This window comes from Meles meles, chromosome 4, assembly GCF_922984935.1.
Source record: "Meles meles chromosome 4, mMelMel3.1 paternal haplotype, whole genome shotgun sequence".
Taxonomy (NCBI): Eukaryota; Metazoa; Chordata; class Mammalia; order Carnivora; family Mustelidae; genus Meles; species Meles meles.
The window spans coordinates 27,424,082-27,449,043 of record NC_060069.1 but is presented as its reverse complement, the minus strand read 5'-3'; the positions used below and the strand labels follow the sequence as shown (position 1 = coordinate 27,449,043).

Here is a 24,962-nt window from a genome sequence, read left to right as displayed (position 1 = left end):
ATCGGGCTCTCTGCTCAGCGGGGAGCCTGCTTCCCTTCCTCTCTCTCTGCCTGCCTCTCTGCCTACTTATGATCTCTGTCTGTCAAATGAATACATAAAATCTTTTTAAAAAAATGGTGGCTGTCAGCTCTGGCTGGATTTTTGGCTCTCCTAGGAGCCCCTAAAATATAGCAAAGCTTGGGCACAGCAATCTTGGACCAATTAAATCCCAATTTCTAGGAGTGAGGTCCAGACACCATTACTTTTTAAATTTGAAGTATAGTTTACACAGGGTAAAGCACATAAATCCTGAGTCTACGTTCAATGAGTCTTAACATAAGCATACATCCTTACGGTGGCCACCCAGATCAGGGTATCGGGTACTTCCTGTCCGTCAGCAGGCTATCTTGTGCCCTCTCCAGGCAGGAGTGCCCCCTCTCCCAGGTAACCACTAATCTGACCTCTGCCATTAAAGATGAGTTTTCTTTTCAATCAGCTCTATTGAAGTATAATTCATTGATACTAAAATATTCCATTTTAGGTGTGCAATTGAGCCTTGACAAATACATATACTTGTGTAAATCACCACCACCATCGCTGTAGAACATTTCTTTCACACCAGAAAAGATCCTTTGTGCCCCTTTGCAGTCTCCCTGCCGGTCTCAACCCCAGGCAAACTCTGATCTGCTTTTGGTCACTCATGGTTTTGCCTTTTCTAGAATTTCATGTAATTGGAATCAATGGTAGGTAGTCTGTGGTTTGTTTTTGTTTTGTTCTGTGTTTTGTTTTGCTGTTTTGTGTGTGTGTGCTTAATACTACCTTCTAAAAACTCGTCCATGTCGTTACATATGGGTCATTGGCTCATCCCTATTTATGACTGCGTAGTACCCCACCGTGTACTTATATCACAGTTCGTTCACACGCTCACCTGTTATTGGACACCGAACTGTTTCCATTGTCAGCTAATATGAATAAAGCTGCTATGAACATTCATATATAAGAAAGTCTTTGTGTGAACATATTTTTTTAATTTCCTTTGGGTAAACACATTGAAGTAGAAATGTCATATTATATGGTAAAGTTATGTTAGCTTTTTAAGAAACTGCTCAATTGTTTGCTAGAGTGACTATAACATTTTTCATTCCCACCAGCAGTGTATGAGAGTTCCCGTTGCTCCACAGCTTTGTCAGCATTTAGTATGGTCAGTCTCAATTTTAGTCTTTCTAGTGGGTATGTAGTAATATCTCAGTGTGCTTTCAATTTGCATTTCCATGATGTCAAATTATATTGAGCATCTTCTCATGGGCTTACTGGCCATTTGCATATCTTCTTTTGGGATGTGTCTATATACATGTGTGTGTATATATATATGTATACATATATATATATATAAAATTTTTTTGCCCAGTTTTAAATAACATGGTCTTCTTATTATTGAGTGGTCAGAGTTCCTTGTACCTTCTGAGTAGTTTTGTCACTTTTGAACTTCAGATAAACAGAACAACAGAGCACTGACACGGGAATTTTTAAATGGTCCACACATGGTTTTAAAGTGTAGACAAGTGTTAAGCACCCCTGCCTTAAGCCAAACCTAAGTCACACCATTTACCCACCATACAATTACTCATAAATCTTACTGGTTCTCCATAAATGTCTTCACATCCGCCCCCATATTTCTAGCTCCACTGATACCACTCTCACTGTCATGCTCACGGCCGCCTCAGGGCCTTTGCACTTGTGATTCTCTCTCCCTGGAATGCTTTCCCACCTCCCCCACCCCTCAGCTGACAACTAATTGACTCACTTCTCTCAAACGTTACCTTATCAGAGAGGTCTCTCTACTCTACTCTTGTAGAAACCTTTCTTACCCTCACTCCCCATGCTCCTTACCCTTTGGTATCTTCCTCCACAGCAGTTAGCTTCCCTTGACATGCTGTATGTTTGTTGGTTGTTGGGCTGTCTGCCAGCCCAACAATGGCAGGCACTGTGTGATGTTCACTGTTGGGTCCTCAGTGCCTAGAATGGGGCTTGGTGTGTAGCAGGCATGGAGTGAGTATTTGGTGAACTAATGATGGATGATTCTGTTCCCAGGACTGCTCAGGGGGTCTCTCCTGCCCTGGCTGTCCTCTCCCTCTTCCTACCTCACTTAGAGTCTAGCCTGCATTGGCCAAGGGACTGCTTTCTTTAAAGCACAGCTCTGAGCCTGACATACCCAGCACCAAAGAGTCTCATTAGATGCCCATAGCCGCAAAACCAAGTCCAATGGCATTAAAGGCTTTGGGGGCTTAAGCCTCTGTCTCTCCTTCCAGCCTATTGTCCTCTCTAGTGTCCCCTTCCTCCTCTGTCTCTACATCACCCCCTCCCCTGACTTAAACCTTGCTGGTTCCCCCAGGCCCAGCATAAATAGCACTTCCTGACCCTCCAGGAAGAATATGTTCCCTGCATCTACACCTCTCCACTGGGCTTATCTCCACCCTGTCCACAGAGATGGTCCCAGAGCCTATACCAAGGGCTTCTTAAGCCTGTCTCAGTATTGAGATACTAGGGATACGATCTATAAGTAGTGATGTCCAGGCCCCAGCCCTGGAGGTTCCATCGAATGAGTCCGGAGTGGAGACTAGGCATGGGGCTGTGTTAGCAGGGCCTGGGTGGCTGGGACGTGCTGTGGACTGGGCCCACAGTCTGACCTTGAGCCTGTTGCAGTGAAAGAGGCACTGGTGTCACCTTGGAATTCCTTAACAGGTAGCTCCACCGATAAGAGGAACTGTGCAGTAAAGAATTACCTCATCATTCTGGGTTGTCCACACCCAGCCCATTCCAAAGAAAGGTTTGACCCTTGACCTGCTCCTAGAAGCTAACCTCTAAGTCTTTGGTATATTCTTCCTGGCAACAATGCCCTTCTTGACCTGGGTGACTTGGGCCACTGCAGATGGTCTGTGCTAGCTAACAATGAGATTTTATGATGGGGGCCTTAGGCCACGCCATGTATCAGCTTGACCTCTAGAGGGGTGGGAAATTCAACGACTAAAATCAGCCATACAGGCAGTCAGCCATGCCTATGTGAATGACCCACAGTAAGAACCTGGGACCCAAGGCTTGGGTGGGCTGTTCTGGCTGGCAACGCTCCATGCATGTTGTTGGGAGAAGCAAGCACTGTTCCTGAGACTCCACTGGGAGAAGACAACTGGAACCTTGTGTCTCATGTCTCCTGGACTCTGCCCAATGTGCCTTTCTCCTTTGCTGATTCTAATCTGGACCTTTTTGTCACAATTAACTGTCTACCAGCTTTTCTGAGTTCTGAGAAGGCTTCTATCAAATCATGGAAACTGAGGCTAGTCTTGGGGACCCTCAAACTACAGGAACCCCTGGACACCTCTGGTGAATGTTTGACAGCCCTAGATAAGTCTCCACTCACACTTTATTAAATAAGCAGACAAACAAACAAAAGGATTTTTATTGGGGGTCAGTCACATAGGCATGGCTGACCTTCGTCATTCCATTTCCCAACCCATCTTTTGGGATGCCCAGAGATATAATGTAACTTAACAACTGGACTCAATGTTACAAACAGGCAAATCAGACTTTTTCTGTGAAGGGCCAGACAGTAAACATTTTAGGCTTTGTGCGCCACATGGTTTGTGTTGTAAGTACTGTGCTCTGCCATTGTAGCAGAAAGTAGCACTAGATAAGCCAGAAATGAGTGGGTGTGGCTGCATTCTGATAAAGCTTTATTGCAAAAAGAGGCAGCGGGCTGGATTGGGACTATGGGACCTTAGTTTGCCAACCCAATTTAGGGGAATTTCACCTGAAAAAGTGTTCAGAGATTGAAGAAGACCCTACTGAGCCTATTATTTGAAAATATAACTCAAGAGTTTAAAAATAAGTTTATTCTGTGATTCCCTATTTCCGCAGATTGTAAGAGGGGACAATGATATACTTCATTTTCCAAACTGGGTCACCTTGGAGAGTGAAAGGGAGAGCTATTAATAATCATTTTGGGTCAAGAGCAACTTGGAGGCTGTGTCTAGCATATAAAGCAGCAGTTCCCACCCCTGCTGAACACTGGAACCACTTGGGAAGCTTTAAGGATCCTGGTGCCTGGGTCCCACACCCAGGGATTCTGAAGTCACAGGTCAGGGTGCAGCCTGGGTGTCAGACATGCTGGTCTGGGCTACTGTACCAGTCGCCTGGCCCAAGCTGAGATGGCACCAAGGGTTCAGAGTGAACTTGACTCTGTGTGAGTCCAGAGTGTTTCTAGACCTCTTTGGCTCTTACCCCCTCTTCAAGAAGCATGAGATGACAGGGAGGCCACAGATGTGCTGGGAGGGGTGAATGCAAAGCGGGGATGGGGTGTGTGTGTGTGTGTGTGTGTGTGTGTGAGAGAGAGAGAGAGAGAGAGAGAGAAGATACTTTGTTAGCTATTTATTGGCAGGAACAAAATATTTTTTTTTGTCCCTTTGTGGTGATTTCCCTTGGGGACTCCCTTCCTCCTCCCCTTGCCCCACACCCAGATGCTTCCTGTCCCTCACAGTGATGCTTGTGACCTATCAGCAGAAAGCCTCCCATGGCTGCTGGGCCTGCAGTGACTCAGCCCCATGACATGGCTGGGGAAGCCTCCACAGCCACTCCTTCACCTCGCAAGGTCACCTCTTCTGCACCTTATCTCCAGCCTGCTTACCCCAGTATCCTCCTAGTGCCTCCCATCTCTGGCTGCCTGATTTTCACCTTAGCTCCAGGTCTTGTCTCTATACCTCTAATCTATACCACATATGGCCACTTAGGACCTTTCTAAAACCAGATCTATGTGGATCCTACCTCTCCAAGACCCTGCTAGGACTCATGGAGGGTACTCTGGCTGGCCCAAGGGCGCCATCCATCCCACATTTTTATTTAACTGAATTTGTTGCCAACGTTCAAAGATCTTCAGATTTCAATTAAAGCCAGATTTCCAGCTTCTTTTTAAAAAGTTTACAGGTCTGGCCATGCTGCGTCCATAGCCCAGCATGAATAGCAGTGGCTGGCCAGAAGGAGCTCCCTCTGGGCAGGCTATGCTCTTCCCAGTCAACACCATCCAGACCACCCCAAGATGCTGCAGCCGGCACATCAGCTGCCTGGTGTCACTGCTCAGAAATGCTGTTCTTTCTCTTACACCTGCTGGATTCAACCACTTTCATTTCCCATCAGCCCCAGTAGATGTCTGTGTTTGTGACTCCTCCTAATGCTCAAGCTTAGAGGCATCTCAGAGGCTTGCTTCAGTCTCTCTACCTTCCTGGGATGCCTTCCTCCCCAGGTTTTTCCCCCTTTGACTCTTCAGCCTTTAGGATTCCCCTGGGGGCACACTGTCGACTCCTAGAATCCCCTGAGTGTCCCTTAATCACTAAACATACTTCAACGTATTATAATTATCTATGATTTTGTTTCTATTCCTTCCTTTTACTAAGAGGACTCCTAAGGGCAGTGGTCTTATTTTTTTTAACTCTCAGCATCTCACCCAGAATGGGCTTTCAGTTATTTATAGAACTGTCATTCAAAGAATGTAGCAGGTGCTCAAGGAGGAAGGGGAAAAAAATGAATGCATGAGACAGAGAATAAACAAAAGTGGTTGCCAGAGAGGAGGGGGTGGGAGATGGGCCAAATGGGTGAAGGGGAGTGGGAGGTACAGACTTCCAGTTATGGAATGAGTAAGTCACGGAATGAAAGGTACAGCACAGGGAATATAGTCAATGATACTGTAATAGCACCGTATGGTGACAGATGGTGGCCACATTTATTGTGGTGAGCACAGCACAACATATAGACTTGTCCGATCACTCTATCGTACACCTGAAACTAATGTAACATTGGAACAACTATGATTTTTTTAACAAAAACTTAAAAATGAGTGACTGAGTGAATAAATGAACAAGGAGTAACTTGTAAAGCCTTTTGTTCTATTCCTGATGTGCATTTGAAGTCACTGGGGAACAGGTACTTCCTAGATGCATACTGTTACCTGGGCAAATTAATCTCTGTGCCTCAGTTTTCCCATCTGTAAAATGGGGGGATAGTTGTTATATACTTCACAGGGTGGCTGTTCCCTTACGGAGTAAACGAGAGAATGCGTGGCAAGTGTTAACAGTGCCTGGCCTAGAAGCTCTCCTGACAATTTAGCTCTTTTTTTTTTTTTTTTGACAATTTAGCTCTTATTATCTTTCTCCTCCTATGAAATGGGGTGTCCTCACCCCGGTCAAGCCTGTGGGAGACAGACAGCATGGCAGACAGACAGGGCTCTCTGGTCTACATCAGCCCCCAGGCCGCTGGCATCCGCTCTGTGCTCTGCTGGCAACCAGTGGAGATTTGGATTTCATTGACCTGGGCTGTGGCCTGGGCCTCTGTGTGTTTTCACTTATCTTTTATTTAATTGTGTTTTTTTTTAACATCTATTTTTACAGTTTCCCATGTGAGTCTAACGATGAGCTAGGCCTGAGAATGAGGGGAGGTACGCAGTCTGAGGGGCTGGGGAGACCTGCAGGAGAGAGCACCCCCATAAGCCTGAAGCTGAGCACCAAAGAAACTGGCTTAGGGTGGGGAAAAGGGGGTGCTGGAGTTGGGGGATGGGGGGGCAGAGGGCTGTCCTGCCAGAAGAGCATTTGCAGAGAGAATGTGATGAGTGTGGGGAACTGGGAAAGGCTCAGGATGGCCAGAGGGCAAGGCAGAGGTTTGGGGAGGACTGGAAAGAAGGGCTTATCTGGCCTAAGGACCCTGAACTTCATCCTGAGGATGTTGGGGATGTTCAGAGGGTGCAGACAGGATCACACTTGCATTTTGTGAAGCTGGAGGCAAAGGGGCCTAGCTGGGAGGATGTTTCCAGAAAGGAACATGGTCCTGAATCAAGGCTATGGCTGTGGTGATGGAGAATAGGGAACAGGAATGGTGGCAAATGGAAGAGATGGGAGGCAAGGATGCAGCCTAGAAGGAGAGGGGAATATAGTGGGTTTGGGTGTAAGTGGCTGGGGAGATGGTGGGCCTGGGAAAAAGAGTTTTCCAAGCTGCAGGCAAGTCTGGTGCAAGGCACTGCTAAATTTGAGACTCCCTAGGCTTTCCACATGGAGATGCTGGGTGGGTCTGTGACTCAGAAGGGCAGCCTGAGCTGGAGCCTCAGGAGCCCAAGATTGGGAGGTGGACAAAATCCAGTGGGGAGAAGGTGAGCAGGAGTCTGGGAAGGAGGTGAGAGAGATGGAAGGGGACAATGGAGGAAGAAGAGATAGCCAGGAGCAGATAGAAGCGAGCAGATACTACTAGGTAGATATGGCGACAGATGGGTGAGTCTGAGCAAAAAAGAGGCAAGTGGGCTGATCAGGGCAGAGGCTGTGAGGGCAGCAGGCTGCAGTTAGGGGACACTGAAGGGTGGATGTCAGGGACCTCCTGAGATGGGCCGCAGACCACATTCTTCCTCCTCTTCCTAAACAACTTAATTATGAATCAAGGTAGACCCTTGACCAAAGACAACAGATCTCAGTAGGGGATGCTGATTCCCAGGAAGCAGAAAGGAAAACTTGTACTTTATAAAAGCGAATAATAATAATAATGCTAAAGCTAGATTTTTCAAAACACCCTTTAGCCCCATCTGATTCCTGACTACTTCATGACCATGTGGTTGGTATACATTAAGAACAGGAGCAAAGATATGCCTGTGCTTTGTATTTTGGGGAGTCCAGATGAAAGAATGGAAGACTTCCTGTCACCTTCCACATACTCTCAAGGTGGAACATGTGATGTTCATCTCTGAATCTTGTCTCTGCAGTATAAGGCAGCATGGGATACGCAGCGGTGCTAAGTTGACATGCGTGGCCACGAATGAACAAAGGAAGCACAGCAGCTATTCTGGCCTTAGAGCAAATAGCACCGAAGACATTCAACTTGATTTCATTTGGTCCCGGAGAATGTGGTTGGAAGATCACTCAGCAAATGTGTACTGGTATTGCACAGAGAGCTATGGATAGATCTCTTCATATGGAGCTTGTAGTTTGGTGGAGGAGACAGACATCAGTCAAATGATCTCATAAAAAAAAGCATAAAATGGTCACTGGGATGCTGAAGGAGAGACATAAGGTTGAGACTCTCTATCAGGGAGTCTGACATAGTCTGGAGAATCCAGGAGAGTGGTTCTGAGGAAGTGAGCTGAGACCCTGAAGTATGAGTAAGAGCTAAGCAGAGGAAGAGCATTTGGGGCAGAGGGACAGCATGTGTGGAGGCCCTGTGGCAGAGTGAAAAATGGCAGGGCCTCTAATGACCAGAGGCCTCTACTCCCCTTGCACACCTAATCCATCAGCAAATTCTCTTGGTCTACATTCAGAATATACCTAGAACCCAAGCACTTGCCACCTCCTGATCCCTGCTATAGCCTCCTAATTTCTGTCCTTACATCTGCCCTTGCCACCAACCCCATGGGCTCTTCTCAATACTGATGCTATTAATATAAGTCAGACCATGCCCACCTCAGCATAAAAATAGGGCCTCGTGTAACCTGGTTCCTCTGCCAACCCATCTTTCATTTTCAAGGACACATCAAATTCACAGACTCTTCTGCTGGCTGTTCTTCTGCTGGCATGTTCTTTCCAAAGTACTCGTTGTTGTTGATTCTTTGGGATTTTCTACACAATCAGGTCTTCTGGGAACAGGATAGTCTTATTTCTTCCTTTCCAACCTGTAATGGTTACTTTTCCTCTCCCGCTGCCAGACAGGTAGATAGGTATTTACTCAAAGGACATGTTCTCAGGGAGACTTCCCTGCCCACCCTACCTAGTTCTATATTCCCTCCCCGTGCTTCCAGCCCCTGAACTCCCTCTTCCCTACCCATGTTTATTTTTCTCCATGATGCTTTTCAAAGTCTGATACACAGAACATTTTACCTGTTTATCATCTATGTTCTCTAACTAGTCCATAAGCTACCTGACACGGCACATCTTCACTGCTGTCTTTCAGATATGCAACAGAATTTAGCACACAGTAGGTGCTCAGTATTTCTGGAAAAATGACCAATTAGACCTTTCTTAGTCCCACCATCTTTGGTAACCAGCTGTATCTGTGAACATGATATTCATAAGTAATATGATATTCATAAAGTATATAAAATACAAGTTTTCCTTTCTGCTTCCTGGGAATCAGCATCCCCTACCGAGCTCCGTGTTGTCTTTGGTCAAGGGTCTACCTTGATTCGTAATTAAGTTTCAGCTGTATCTGTGAACATGATATTCATAAGTAATGGTAACAAGTGCTTAGACAAGCATTATCTTTTAAAATCCATCGTAATAATACTGTGCCTTCTACATGTGGTGCTCTGGGCATAACCAGGGTCTTGTTACTTGTTCTGGACTTAAGGAGTAGAAGTGGCGGTGCAGAGAGTTTTAAAAGTTAAAGCGGAACAGAACTTCTGACATGTAAAGAGTTTAGAAGCTATCATTTCTATCCTCACAATAAGAAAAAATCTAAAAATCAACAACTGGAAAGCAGTGAAGCTCAGAATCATTAGACAGTTGAGGTCATAGGGCAAATTGCTCCCAGAAAACTGGAGAGTCAGGTGAATACAAAGAATCAGCTTACTAGGAGCAGAAGTCTACAGCTAGAGTCGATATCAGTAGACACACTAACCTGTAATTGAGTAATTGTTGGGGGCTCGGTGTGGACTAGCTTGTAGTTTTAAAACTCCAAAGGGTCTAGTTCTTTGGCGGTCCTCATACTTTTATGATTTTTAGCCCCAGGAACCCTACCAGATTCTCACTGTGAAAATCAGAGGAAAATCCAATCCTGCTTCTGGCAGTGGGAGAGAAAAAGTAACCATTACAGACTGGAAAGAAAAAAAAAAAGCTTTCTTGTTCTCAGATGACATGACTGTTTATGTAGAAAATCCCAAAGAATCAACAAAAAGAACAAAAAAGAAATCCTGGAACTAAAAATCAACTATAGGGGTGCCTGTGTGGCTCAGTGGTTTAAGCCTCTGCCTTTGGCTCAGGTCATGATCTCTGGGTCCTGGGACTGAGCTCCACATCAAGCCCCACATGGAGCCCCACATGATTGGGCTCTCTGCGCAGCAGGGAGCCTACTTCCCCCCTCCCCCTCTGCCTGCTTCTCTGCCTACTTGTGATCTCTCTCTCCATCAAATAAATAAATAAAATCTTTTAAAAAATAATAAGCAACTTTAATTTTTATTAAAAAATAAAAAGCAACTATAGCAAGGTTGAGGACACAAGTTTAGTAAACAACAGTTAATTGTTTTCCTATATGCCAGCAAAGAACAACTAGAAACTGAAATTTAAATGTAACACTGTTTACATTCACATAAAAATGGAAATACTTTAGTATACATCTAACAAGATATGTAAAAGATCTGTATGAGGAAAACTATAAAACTCGGATGAAAGAAATCAAAGAAGAACTAAATAAATATTCCATGTTCATGGACAGGAAGACTTCACTACTGTTAAGATGTCAGTTCTTCCCTCAAACAAACAAAACAAACAAACAAAAAGTTGTCAGTTCTTCCTAACTTGATCTATAGTTTCAACACAATCCCAATCAAAATCCCATCAAGTTACTTTGTGGATACTAACAAACTGATTCTAAAGTTTATATGAAAAGTCATAAGACCTAGGATAGCCAATACAGTTTTGAAGAAAAATAACAAAATTGGAGGACTGACGCTACCCAACTTTAAGACTTCCTATAAAGCCACAGAAATTAAAACAGTGTGGTATCGGGGAAAAAACAAATAGATCAATGGAATGGAACTGAGAGAGCCCAGAAATAGATCCACACAAAAGGAGTCCACTGATCTTTGAAAAGAAGCACAGGCAATTCAATAGTCTTTTTGACAAATGGTGCTGGAACAACTGGATATCACATATAACAAAATGAATCTAGACACAGACTTTACACCTTTCACAAAATTAACTCAAAATGGATCATAGATATCAATGTAAAATGAAAAACTGTAAAACTATCTGAAGACAATATAGGGGAAAAATCTAGATGGCTTTGGGTTTAGCAGTGCGTTTTAAGATACAATACCAAAAGCATGATCCATGAAAGAAAAAACTGGTAAGTTGAACTTCATTAAAATTAAAAACTTCTGCTCTTCAAAAGACGCTGTTAAGAGAATGAAAAGGCCAGCCACAGTCTAGAAGAAAACGTTGACTGCAGAACACATATCTGATAAAGGACTGCATGCAAAATATACAAAAGAAGTCTTAAAACTTAACAATATGAAAACAACCCAAATAAAAAGTGAGCAGAAGATCTGAATACACATCTCACCAAATAAGATATATAGATGGCAAATAAGCATATGAAAAGATGTTCAACATCATATGTAGTTAGGAATTGCAAATTAAAACAACAATGAGATACTACAACACACCTACTAGAATGGCTAATATCCAAGGATTTGAAGCAACAGGAAATTTTATTCATTGCTGGTGGGAATGCAAAATGGTACAGCCACTTTGGAACACAGAATGGCAGCTTCTTGCAAAAATAACCATAGTCTTACCAAATGATCCAACAATCATATTAACCCAAATGTGTTGAAAATTATGTCTACACAAAAACCTGTAGGTGAATATTTATAGCAACTTTATGCATAATTACCTAAGATGAGAAGCAACCAAGAAATCCTTCTGTATGTGAAAAGATAAAAAAAAAATTGGTACAACTATATAAGGGAATATTGTTTAGTGATGAAAAGAAATGAGCTATCAAGCCATGAAAAAGCATGAAGGAAAGTTAAATGCATATTGCCAAGTGAAGAAGCCAGTCTGAAAGGGCTACATTCTGTATGATTCCAACTATATGACATTCTGGAAAAGGCAAAACTACAGAGAAGTAAAAAGATCAGTGGTTGCCAGAGTTTGGGAAGAGGGGAGGGAAGGATGAACAGTGGAGCACAGTGGGTTTTTAGGACAATGAAACTCTTCTGTAAGATACTTTAATGGTGGATACTTGACATTATGCATTTGGCAAAACCCACAGAACTGTACAACACACACGTTCACACAGCCCCTAACGTAAACTATGGACTTTTAAAGTTAATAACAACATAGCGTTAGCTGTAGTAACAATGTATCACAGCAATGTATGATGGTAATAATGGGGAAAAGGGAGGCGTATATAGGAACTCTGTATTTTCTGTTCAATGTTTCTGTAAATCTAAAACTTCTCTAAGAAATACATCACTCGGCATCAGGGAAATTCAAAGCCTATTTTTTTTTTTTTTTTAAGTTAAAGCTAAGTCTGCATGGAAGGAACTTTCGACTCGGGAAAGATTTGGAGCCAAAGGATGGGGAGAGTGGCACCCGCCCACTACGCTACTCCTGTAGCAAAGCAAAGGTCCCCAGAGGCAGTAGAGCGCTGGGAGCAGAGACCGGGGAGGAAGGGCTGAGGCATCTCACGGGCACGGAGCCGCTCTGCCTCCACCAGCCTCCCTCTTCCTTCTCTCACTTTTTTATTATGTTCTCCTAGAGTATTCCGAGCAGCAGCCTGGGGGCCTGGGGGTGGAGAGGAGAAGCCCAAGAGACTCCCCGTTGAGACCCCTGTGCACCGACTAGTCAGGACCCGCATCAACGTAGGGATGGGTTTGGGGTGGGGCGCACAGGTCTGGTTCGCCCGGCGGGAGTCCCGCTCTGAGGGGCTCGCTCCTCTGGGTTTCGGTCCGTGGGGGCTGGCCCTGAATCGGGAATATGAGGGAAGTGGATACCAACAAGTCGCACAGTTCCCGCTCCACCTCTCAGTACGGCGCAGCAGGGCTCTGTAGAGGATAACCAGAAGAGGGTGCAGGTCCGCCGGACCTGGGTCGGAGTTCCGACTATGGCGCCTACTGTGTGACTTTGGGCAGCTGATCCCTCTCTGCACCTCACTAACTCCTGTAAACATACGGAATCTAAGCCTCTGTTTGGAGAGGGGAGGAAGCTGTACGTGGAGACTGACAGCAGGAAGTGGGGAGAGACCTCGCTCGCCAGGCAGGCAGTGGGCACGGGGCAGCGGCAGGGAAGGATGCCCGGGCGAGCTTGTGCGCTCCCACCCAGGTCCAGCACCCGCACCCCAGCTGCTGGCTCCCCCGGCTTCAGCCTAGGACCTTCCGCCCTTCCCAGCACTTACAGCCGTCACTCCGCTCCTCACTTGCAAGGCCAGAGCAGCTCTGTCTCCTCTTCCTTACGCCGGCACGCGCTGCCCCAGCAACCGTCACCAGGGAAACCAGCAACGTCACGACCAGCGTGACGTCACCACGTGTCTACGGAGGCCGAGGGGGCTGTGGGAGCTGGAAAAGTGACGGTGGCGTTTGTGGCCCAGGTCGAGGAGGGGTGGGGATGGGGGCGGTAGGCTGAAATAGGAGTCCTGTGCCTGAAACTTTAACGTTGGCCCAGTTACCTGGTTCTGGAACGTGTTCTAAAAGTTTCGTCGGTTAAACATTTTGTGCAGCGATGCACATTCAGTTGTCCTGTAAGGGAGTTGAGAAATGATCCCACCACGGAATTTAACGTATTCTGCATGTCTTTGAAAAATGGGGGAAATTGTGTTGTGATGGTGAGTGAAAAAAGCAGGACGCAAAATAGTAATTGCTAAATTGTTTTTAAAAAGAAACAAGACTGTGAGGAACACATAGAAATATTAAAAGAAAATGATTATATTTGGGTGGTGGAATTACAGTGCTGTTTTTCTTCTTGAATTTTGGGGGATTTTAAAAATGATGAATATGGTTTATTTTCATTGTGGAAAACACTTGTATGTTCGTTTTTTTAAGGCACTGCCCAACCTAAGTCACTACTATATTAATGGCTATGTGGACGTGGGGGGCAAATTTCTATGAAAGGAAATCGAAGGAAGCTTTCCAAGTATTGATTCAGGCCTTTGTAATTTGAAAATGTCCAGACATCTCATAATCGCTTTTCTTTCTTTTTTCCTCATAAGGCATTCACCCCATAGACATTCAGAAAGATGTGGCACCAGACCACACTTTGCAATACCAATCAGAATACTGACAGTGATACACCTATCTTATTCATGTTTCATTTGTATTCATGTTTGTGATGTATTTTGTCCTATTCAATTTTATAACATGTGTAGGTTTTCGTACCCACCACCACAGTCAGGACACTTCATTCACCACAGGATCCCTCTCTTCGAGGTCTATAACCACATCCATATCCCTCTCTCACCTCCCAGTCCCTAAACCCTGGTAACCATTCATCTTCCTTTTCTAAAATGTTGTCATTTCAAAAACTTTATGCAAATATACAATATCTAACTTTCAGGGATTGATTTTTCTTTCTTTTATTTTTTACTCAGAGGAATTCTCTGGAAATTCATCCAAATTATTGTGTGTGTATCAATTTTCATGGCTGGATAGTTTTCCACAGTATGGACATGCCAGTTTGCTTAACCATTTACCCATTGGAAGGCTTCTGGGTTGTTTCCAGTTTGGGGATATTATGAATAAAGCTGATAGGAACATTTATGTACAGTTTTTTGTGTGTGAACCTAAGTTCTCATTTCTCTGGGATAAATGCCCAAGAGTGCAGTTGTATGGCAACTCCATGTTTAGTTCTATAAGAAATAGCCAACCTGTTTTCTAGAGTGGGTGTACCATTTCACATTTCCACCAGCAACTGTACATTGAGTGACCCAGTTTCTCCACATCCTTGCCAGTATTTGATGTAATTTCTAATTTGTGTTAGCCATTCTAATAGGTATGTAGTGACCCTCATTGTGGTTCTAATGTGCATGATGGGTGATGATATAGAGCATTTTTTTTTCATTTGCTTGTTATCTATCATCTTTGGTATTCATGTCTTTTGTCCTATATCTGTAGAATTTTGAGAATTCTCTGTATATTCTAGATACCAGTCCTTCATTGGATATGTGGCTTGTAAATATTTCCTTCCAATCTGCAGCTTGTCTTTTAATTTTCTTTGAATGGGCTTTCGAGAACAAAAGGTTTTGGTTTTGATGAGGTCCATTTTATCAATCTTTTGTGGATCATTTAAGAACTTCTTGCCAAAAACAAACAAACAAACAAACAAACAAACAAAAAACCTTTGTCTAGCTCTGGATCCCCAAGATTTTCCCCTATGATTTTCTATAAGTGTTAGATTTTTATGTTACAATTTACTTTGACATAATCTTTGCATGAAATGTAAAGTTGAGGTTGTGGTTCCCCCCATCCTTTGGCTTATGGATGTCCAATTGCTACAGCACCATCGTTGAAAGGTAGCCTTCCTCCATGGAATTGCTTTTGAACCTTTGTCAAAAATCAGTTGAGCAAACTCAACAACAAAACAACGGAATTTAAAAATAGGGAAGGACTTGAGGGAGGAGTCAAGATGGTGGAGAAGTAGCAGCCTGAGACTACATCAGGTAGCAGGAGATCAGCTCGATAGCTTATCTAAACATTGCAAACACCTACAAATCCAACGGGAGAGCGAAGAGAAGAAGAACAGCAACTCTAGAAACAGAAAATCAACCACTTTATGAAAGAACCTGTTTTTATCCCCTTTCTCCCCCGCCCCCACAATTAGGGGTCTCTTCTGATTTGGTTACAGCGCATTTTTCTGGGGTCTTTACCACCCTTTTAGTATTTTATTTGCTCCTTCATATCCTCTTATCTGGACAAAATGACAAGGCGGAAAAAATCACCACAAACAAAAGAACAAGAGACAGTACCAAAGGCTAGGGACCTAATCAACACAGACATTGGTAATATGTCAGATCAAGAGTTCAGAATGACGATTCTGAACATTCTAGCCGGGCTCGAAAAAGGCATGGAAGATATTAGAGAAACCCTCTCTGGAGATATTAAAGCCCTTTCTGGAGAAATTAAAGAACTAAAATCTAACCAAGTTGAAATCCAAAAAGCTGTTAATGAGGTGCAATCAAAAATGGAGGCTCTCACTGCTAGGATCAATGAGGCAGAAGAAAGAATTAGTGATATAGAAGACCAAATGACAGAGAATAAAGAAGCCGAACAAAAGAGGGACAAACAGCTACTGGACCATGAGGGGAGAATTCGAGAGATAAGTGACACCATAAGACGAAACAACATTAGAATAATTGGAATTCCAGAAGAAGAAGAAACAGAGAGGGGAGCAGAAGGTCTATGGGAGAGAATCATTGGAGAGAATTTCCCGAATATGGCAAAGGGAACAAGCATCAAAATCCAGGAGATGCAGAGAACCCCCCTCAAAGTCAACAAGAATAGGTCCACACCCCGTCACCTAATAGAAAAATTTACAAGTCTTAGTGACAAAGAGAAAATCCTGAAAGCAGCCCGAGAAAAGAAGTCTGTAACATACAATGGTAAAAATATTAGATTGGCAGCAGACTTATCCACAGAGACCTGGCAGGCCAGGAAGAGCTGGCATGATATATTCAGAGCACTAAACGAGAAAAACATGCAGCCAAGAATACTCTATCCAGCTAGGCTATCATTGAAAATAGAAGGAGAGATAAAAAGCTTCCAGGACAATCAAAAACTGAAAGAATTTGTAAACACCAAACCAGCTCTACAGGAATTATTGAAAGGGGTCCTCTAAGCAAAGAGAGAGCCTAAAAGTAGTAGATCAGAAAGGTACAGAGACAATATACAGTAACAGTCACCTTACAGACTAATAATGGCACTAAATTCATATCTCTCAATAGTTACCCTGAATGTTAATGGGCTAAATGCCCCAATCAAAAGACACAGGGTATCAGAATGGATAAAAAAACAAAACCCAACAGTATGTTGCCTACAAGAAACTCATTTTAGACACGAAGACACCTCCAGATTTAAAGTGAGGGGGTGGAAAACAATTTACCATGATAATGGGCATCAGAAGAAAGCTGGGGTGGCAATCCTTATATCAGATCAATTAGATTTTAAGCCAAAGACTGTAATAAGAGATGAGGAAGGACACTATATCCTACTCAAAGGGTCTGTCCAACAAGAAGATCTAACCATTTTAAATATCTATGCCCCTAAGGTGGGAGCAGCCAACTATATCAACCAATTAATAACAAAATCAAAGAAACACATCAATAATAATACAATAATAGTAGGGGACTTGAACACTCCCCTCACTGAAATGGACAGATCATCCAAGCAAAAGATCAACAAGGAAATAAAGGCCTTAAATGACACACTGGAACAGATGGACATCACAGATATATTCAGAACATTTCATCCCAAAAGCAACAGAATACACATTCTTCTCTAGTGCACATGGAACCTTCTCCAGAATAGATCACATCCTGGGTCACAAATCAGGTCTCAACCGGTATCAAAAGATTAGGATCATTCCCTGCATATTTTCAGACCACAATGCTCTGAAGCTAGAACTCAATCACAAGAGGAAAGCTGGAAAGAACCCAAATACATGGAGACTAAACAGCATCCTTCTAAAGAATGAATGGGTCAACCAGGAAATTAAAGAAGAATTGAAAAAAATTCATGGAAACAAATGATAATGAAAACACAACAGTTCAAAATCTGTGGGACACAGCAAAGGCAGTCCTGAGAGGAAAATATATAGCGGTACAAGCCTTTCTCAAGAAACAAGAAAGGTCTCAAGTACGCAACCTAACCCTACACGTAAAGGAGCTGGAGAAAGAACAAGAAAGAAACCCTAAACCCAGCAGGAGAAGAGAAATCATAAAGATCAGAGCAGAAATCAATGAAATAGAAACCAAAAAAAAAAAAAAAAAAAACAATAGAAACAATAGAAAAAATCAATGAAACTAGGAGCTGGTTCTTTGAAAGAATCAATAAGATTGATAAACCCCTGGCCAGACTCATCAAAAAGAAAAGAGAAAGGACCCAAATAAATAAAATCATGAATGAAAGAGGAGAGATCACAACTAACACCAAAGAAATACAGACAATTATAAGAACATACTATGAGCAACTCTATGCCAACAAATTTGACAATCTGGAAGAAATGGATGCATTCCTAGAGACATATAAACTACCACAACTGAACCAGGAAGAAATAGAAAACCTGAACAGGCCCATAACCAGTAAGGAGATTGAAACAGTCATCAAAAATCTCCAAACAGGGCGCCTGGGTGGCTCAGTGGGTTGGGCCGCTGCCTTCGGCTCAGGTCATGGTCTCAGGATCCTGGGATCGAGTCCCGCATCGGGCTCTCTGCTCGGCGGAGAGCCTGCTTCCCTTCCTCTCTCTCTGCCTGCCTCTCTTGTGATTTCTCTCTGTCAAATAAATAAATAAAATCTTAAAAAAAAAAAAAATCTCCAAACAAACAAAAGCCCAGGGCCAGACGGCTTCCCAGGGGAATTCTACCAAACATTTAAAGAAGAACTAATTCCTATTCTCCTGAAACTGTTCCAAAAAATAGAAATGGAAGGAAAACTTCCAAACTCATTTTATGAGGCCAGCATCACCTTGATCCCAAAACCAGACAAGGATCCCACCAAAAAAGAGAACTACAGACCAATATCCTTGATGAACACAGACGCAAAAGTTCTCGCCAAAATACTAGCCAATAGGATTCAACAGTACATTAAAAGGATTATTCACCACGATCAAGTGGGATTTATTCCAGGGCTGCAGGGTTGGTTCAACATCCGCAAATCAATCAATGTGATAGAACACATTAATAAAAGAAAGAACAAGAACCATATAATACTCTCAATAGATGCTGAAAAAGCATTTGACAAAGTACAGCATCCCTTCCTGATCAAAACTCTTCAAAGTGTAGGGATAGAGGGCACATACCTCAATATTATCAAAGCCATCTATGAAAAACCCACCGCAAATATCATTCTCAATGGAGAAGAAATGAAAGCTTTTCCGCTAAGGTCAGGAACACGGCAGGGATGTCCATTATCACCACTGCTATTCAACATAGTACTGGAAGTCCTAGCCTCAGCAATCAGACAACAAAAAGAAATTAAAGGCATCCAAATTGGTAAAGAAGAAGTCAAACTATCACTCTTCGCAGATGATATGATACTATATGTGGAAAACCCAAAAGACTCCACTCCAAAACGGCTAGAACTTGTACAGGAATTCAGTAAAGTGTCAGGATATAGAATCAATGCACAGAAATCAGTTGCATTTCTGTACACCAGCAACAAGACAGAAGAAAGAGAAATTAAGGCGTCAATCCCATTTACAATTGTACCCCAAACTATAAGATACCTAGGAATAAACCTAACCAAAGAGGCTAAGGATCTATATGCAGAAAACTATAAAGTACTCATGAAAGAAATTGAGGAAGACACAAAGAAATGGAAAAATGTTCCATGCTCCTGGATTGGAAGAATAAATATTGTGAAAATGTCTATACTACCTAAAGCAATCTACACATTTAATGCAATCCATATCAAAATACCATCCATTTTTTTCAAAGAAATGGAACAAATAATCCTAAAATTTATATGGAACCAGAAAAGACTTCGAATAGCCAAAGGAATATTGAAAAAGAAAGCCAAAGTTGGTGGCATCACAATTCCGGACTTCAAGCTCTATTACAAAGCTGTCGTCATCAAGACAGCATGGTACTGGCACAAAAACAGACACATAGATCAGTGGAACAGAAGAGAGAGCCCAGAAATCGACCCTCAACTCTATGGTCAACTAATCTTTGACAAAGCAGGAAAGAATGTCCAATGGAAAAAAGACAGCCTCTTCAATAAACGGTGCTGGGAAAATTGGACAGCCACATGCAGAAAAATGAAATTGGACCACTTCCTTACACCACACACGAAAATAGACTCCAAATGGATGAAGGACCTCAATGTGAGAAAGGAATCCATCAAAATCCTTGAGGAGAATGCAGCCAGCAACCTCTTCGACCCCAGCTGCAGCAACATCTTCCTAGGAACATCGGCAAAGGCAAGGGAAGCAAGGGCAAAAATGAACTATTGGGATTTCATCAAGATCAAAAGCTTTTGCACAGCAAAGGAAACAGTTAACAAAACCAAAAGACAACTGACAGAATGGGAGAAGATATTTGCAAACGACATATCAGATAAAGGGCTAGTATCCAAAATCTATAAGGAACTTAGCAAACTCAACACCCAAAGAACAAACAATCCAATCAAGAAATGGGCAGAGGACATGAACAGACATTTCTGCAAAGAAGACATCCAGATGGCCAACAGACACATGAAAAAGTGCTCCACGTCACTCGGCATCAGGGAAATACAAATCAAAACCACAATGAGATATCACCTCACACCAGTCAGAATGGCTAAAATTAACAAGTCAGGAAATGACAGATGCTGGCGAGGATGCAGAGAAAGGGGAACCCTCCTCCACTGTTGGTGGGAATGCAAGCTGGTGCAACCACTCTGGAAAACAGCATGGAGGTTCCTCAAAATGTTGAAAACAGAACTACCCTATGACCCAGCAATTGCACTACTGGGTATTTACCCTAAAGATACAAACATAGTGATCCGAAGGGGCACGTGTACCCGAATGTTTATAGCAGCAATGTCTACAATAGCCAAACTATGGAAAGAACCTAGATGTCCATCAACAGATGAATTGATAAAGAGGAGGTGGTATATATACACAATGGAATATTATGCAGTCATCAAAAGAAATGAAATCTTGCCATTTGCGATGACGTGGATGGAACTAGAGCGTATCATGCTCAGTGAAATAAGTCAATCGGAGAAAGACAACTATCATATGATCTCCCTGATATGAGGACATGGAGAAGCAACATGGGGGGTTAGGGACGTAGGAGAAGAATAAATGAAACAAGATGGGATTGGGAGGGAGACAAACTATAAATGACTCTTAATCTCACAAAACAAACTGGGGGTTGCTGGGAGGAGGTGGGATTGGGAGAGGGGGAGGGGGCTATGGACATTGGGGAGGGTATGTGCTATCGTGAGTGCTGTGAAGTGTGTAAACCTGGCGATTCACAGACCTGTACCCCTGGGGATAAAAATACATTATATGTTTATTTAAAAAAAAATTTGGAAGGGGAGGCGAACCATAAGAGACTATGGACTCTGAAAAACAACCTGAGGGTTTTGAAGGGTCAGGGGTGGGAGGTTGGGGGAACAGGTGGTGGGTAATGGGGAGGGCACGTTTTGCATGGAGCACTGGTGTTGTGCAAAAACAATGAATACTGTTACGCTGAAAAAATAAATAAAATGGGAAAAAAATAAAAATAGGGAAGGACGAACGGATTCCTCCAAAAAAGATGGCCAACAAGCATGTGGAAAGATGCTCAACATCATTACCCATTAGGGGAATACAAATCAAAACCACAATGAGATACCACTCCATTAGCATGACTACCAAAAAAAAAAAAATGGAAAATAACAAGTGCAGATCAGGATGTGGAAAGCAACCCTTATGCACTGCTAGTGGGGTATAAAATGGTAAAACTTCTATAGAAAAGTCTGGCAGTTCCTCAAGAACTTAAACATAGAATTATATGATCCAGGAATTTCACTTCTGGGTATAGAACCAAAATATGAAAGCAGGAACTCAAAGAGATATTTGTATACCAATGTTCATAGAAGCACTATTCACAATAGCCCAAGGTGGAAACAACCCAAGTGTCCATCAACAGATGAATGGATATACAAAATGTGCTCTATCCATACAGTGGAATATTATTTGGCCATAAAAAAGAAAGAAATTCTGACATGCTACAATATAGATGAGGCTTGAAAATGTTATGCTAAAGTGAAATGAGCCAGACATAAAAGGACAAATATTATATAATTCCACTTATATTAGGTACCTAGAAAAGGCAAATACATGAAGAGTAGAAGAGAGGTTGCCAGGGGGCCGGGGAAAAGGGAAATTGGATTTATTAAAGGGTATTAAGATTCTCTTTGGCACAATGACAAAGTTCTGGAGGCAGATGGTGGTTAACAGTTGCTCAACATTGTCAAGTGTACTTTGTGCCACTGAACTGTACACTTAAGGTTAAAATAGTAAACTTTGTTGTGTATATTTTACAATAAAATTAAAAAATCAGTTGCATCGATGTGTGTGGACCTAACTGCTTTTTCCTAATCCCTCAATTAGGTCTTTTCCATAGCTCCAACTTTAAAGCGGAACTTTTTTCCATGCTTATTTATTTTTTAAAAGATGATCATAAGGTCACCAAATAGATTTTCCCTCACTGGAATTATATGCACTGTCCTACAAATGAATATAACATAAGCAGTCAGTGATCCTATTCTTACTATGAGAAGCAAAATTGAATTGAATAAATGATCAGAAGAAAGAATTCTCTGACATTAGTCAAGTCACAAACCTCAATTTTCTTAAAATAACAATAGTAATCTTATAACCATGATAATCAAATAGGTCATGAAAGTGTTTTGTAAACTGTGAAATGCTCTTCAGGTGTATTATTACATATTTTGCTGTTTTGTGTCAAAATGGAAGCAAGCTTTGCTGCAGCTTAAAACTAAGGCACCATTTCGCTCCACACATTTCAGACCTCTCCACTTACGGACTTCAGCTTTGCAGGTCCAAAATCTAATTTGGTCATTATACCATAAATGTCTCCTGGGGCTAGATTTAACAGCAGTCATGGCACTAAGTGATTGACATATAAACCAGAGCACTAAGCCACTAGTTTACATTAGGGAATTGTGACCCATATCCAGAGCCTCTCCCTTCCCAGAATCAAACTCCCGCAAAGCCAAGCGTCATCCGAAAGATATGAGCATGGATTCAGAGCAAACAGAGGCAAACTGCCTTGAGATATTTTTGACCCGGTGTTAAGCCTTATAAAAATATTCCTCATAATCAGGAACCCCTCCCCTTTCCAACAGACAAAAATTGTTCATTTTCGCCACAGGCAAGATCCTTCTTGCTGGAAGGTGCTAAATATACGTCAGTTCCACCTCTTCAACTCACCATGGATTTGGGCTTTCTTTGCTGGCTTTCAGCCTCTAACAGACCCCTCCCAGTACACTTTGTGTTTTAGTGTAACACCATTTTGGCTACAGTCAAGTCTTATTTTATCCATGGTGCTATTTCATCTAAAATGTGTTTGTACATATGGTGATCTCACTCATCATATGTTGATCTTATTAGAAAACTCAAATGTTCTGCCAAGATTCAGTAGTCCTTAGTTCCAAGGGACCTCTCTGATGGATGAGATCTACCTTGGCTCTCCTCCTAGCCTTCAGCATAATGGACTGGTCATTATTTTATATTTTACTCAAAGTTTCTCAATTTCATTCTTGGCTCATATCACGGTCTTTCAAAACACTTGGATGAGTCACCTGGTCTCAGGAATTCTTGGTTCCTCCCTGTTGATTAGGTTCTCAGTGACTTGAGTACATATTAGTTTTTGATTTCACTAGCTTCACAGTAATGACCATTTATATGAGAGAATTCATCTTTCTTCTCATAAAGGCCAAAACAAATAATGAGAATTTTCATAAATGAAGAAATCTGAGGACAAAGCAGCTATGGCACACTGGACAAAAAACACTGGACTTAGGACCTGAATAGGGGAATGAATGCATGTGTGAGTGATGGAAGGTGGAAATGGAGGTAAGACTTAGTATTTCTTGAAGTCATTACTGTATGTACCTTCTTTATCTACCTTCCCTTCCATCATGCAGTTTCTCTACGTGACCAATGCTCTAGGTTTGTGCTCTGCCACTTTTCAATATTTTGCATTTGATTAAATTAGTTTTCCTTGTTGATAAAGTCAGGATAATACGTACTTCAGTGTCTTTTTGTGGGGAACTAGTAGAAGAGTATTGAAGTGTTTACTATATAGCAAAGCAGTGCACAAAAGTATTGTTTTGTTTTGTTTCACAAAAGTATTGTCTCAGGCATTTACAACTCATTATGGGAAGACGTGAGAAAAGGGAAAGTTCACTGTGGCCTACAAGAGTTCAGAGAAGCTTTACTGAAAATAGAATTTGGGGTGGGTCTTTATGATGTGCATTTGAATTGTCTGGGAATGGGGAAAGGGAACATTGAGAAAACTAGTGGCACACAAGCCAAGGTGTTGGGGGCAGTGGAGAGCACAGGGCTTTGGCACTCCTGAACCAGGTCACAGGACAGGAGATGAAGGGCCTACATTTAAAGTAGTAGCAACATGTGGAAAAGGACAAATCTGAGAGACTGTTTATGAAAACATGGCAGGATTTGGTGAGTAGTTTAACAGTGATAACACAGGAGAAAGTAAAGACATTTCTAAGAGTTTGAGGCCAGAGCGTGACAGAGGGAGGTGGAGGGTGTCAGTGACAGAGATGGGTGAGCCAAGAAGGGACACCAGTGGAGAAGACAGTTAAGTACAGTTATGTGCAGGCTGAGTTTAGGTACAGGCATGAAAGGCAGGATGGCATCTCTTCCTCACATTGTGAAATTTTTGTCCGTGACACTTCAGTTACACTGGAGACAGGAAAAAACCAAACACCATTATAAGCAGCTCAGAATACTAGAGAGGACCTGTTAACTGAGTTCCTCTGAAGGGAACATGTGGACACCGACCTCCAAACTACAACCAATTATGACTGCTGAATTTAGCAAAAAAATTCTCTAACGTATACCTTGCTACAAGAAAATTCTTTATTTCAAAGAGGATCAGGTATATAAATAGTAATTGGCAATTCTATCCTTTGATACATGAGAACTTTAAAATACCTTATTCATTCAGCTTTATTCTGGCCTAGTAGGTACGATAGGCTGTAGATGTACATAGAGATAGAGCCTAAATTTCAAGTTCCTGAGACTCTCCAAGTAGCATTTTCTCATCAGTGAGGCAAGAGGGTTGCCCTAACTGATGCATTACTCCAAAATCCTGACAGAGAAGCCGTGTACTTTGAAGATTTCAGTTCCAACTGTTACCACCAGATGTCACTGTTGCTCATCAAAAATAGGGAACTTCTGGGGACTGACTCATAAATGTTAAAAAAACAAAACTTATTTATTCCCATTAAACAAATATTTATTGAACATTTGTATGAGACAGGCACTAATGCCAGGTGCTCTGAATGAAAAGGATCATCA

At 42.3% G+C, this 24,962-nt stretch overlaps 1 protein-coding gene across 8 annotated transcripts in view; it reads right to left on the bottom strand.

Annotated features, from left to right (window-relative positions):
- The window catches only part of LOC123940393 (coiled-coil domain-containing protein 13), a 66,243-nt gene extending 53,045 nt beyond the window's left edge, over positions 1 to 13,198 (bottom strand). For 7 of the 8 annotated variants that reach the window (XM_046003173.1, XM_046003178.1, XM_046003179.1 and 4 more), the window contains exon 1: positions 8,457 to 8,492. The gene's annotated coding sequence lies outside the window, so the exon portion shown is untranslated. Of the gene's footprint in view, positions 1 to 8,456; positions 8,493 to 13,110 lie in introns of those variants that run through there. The other variant, XM_046003174.1, reaches the window with a different exon arrangement.
- Positions 13,199 to 24,962: the final 11,764 nt, after the last annotated feature.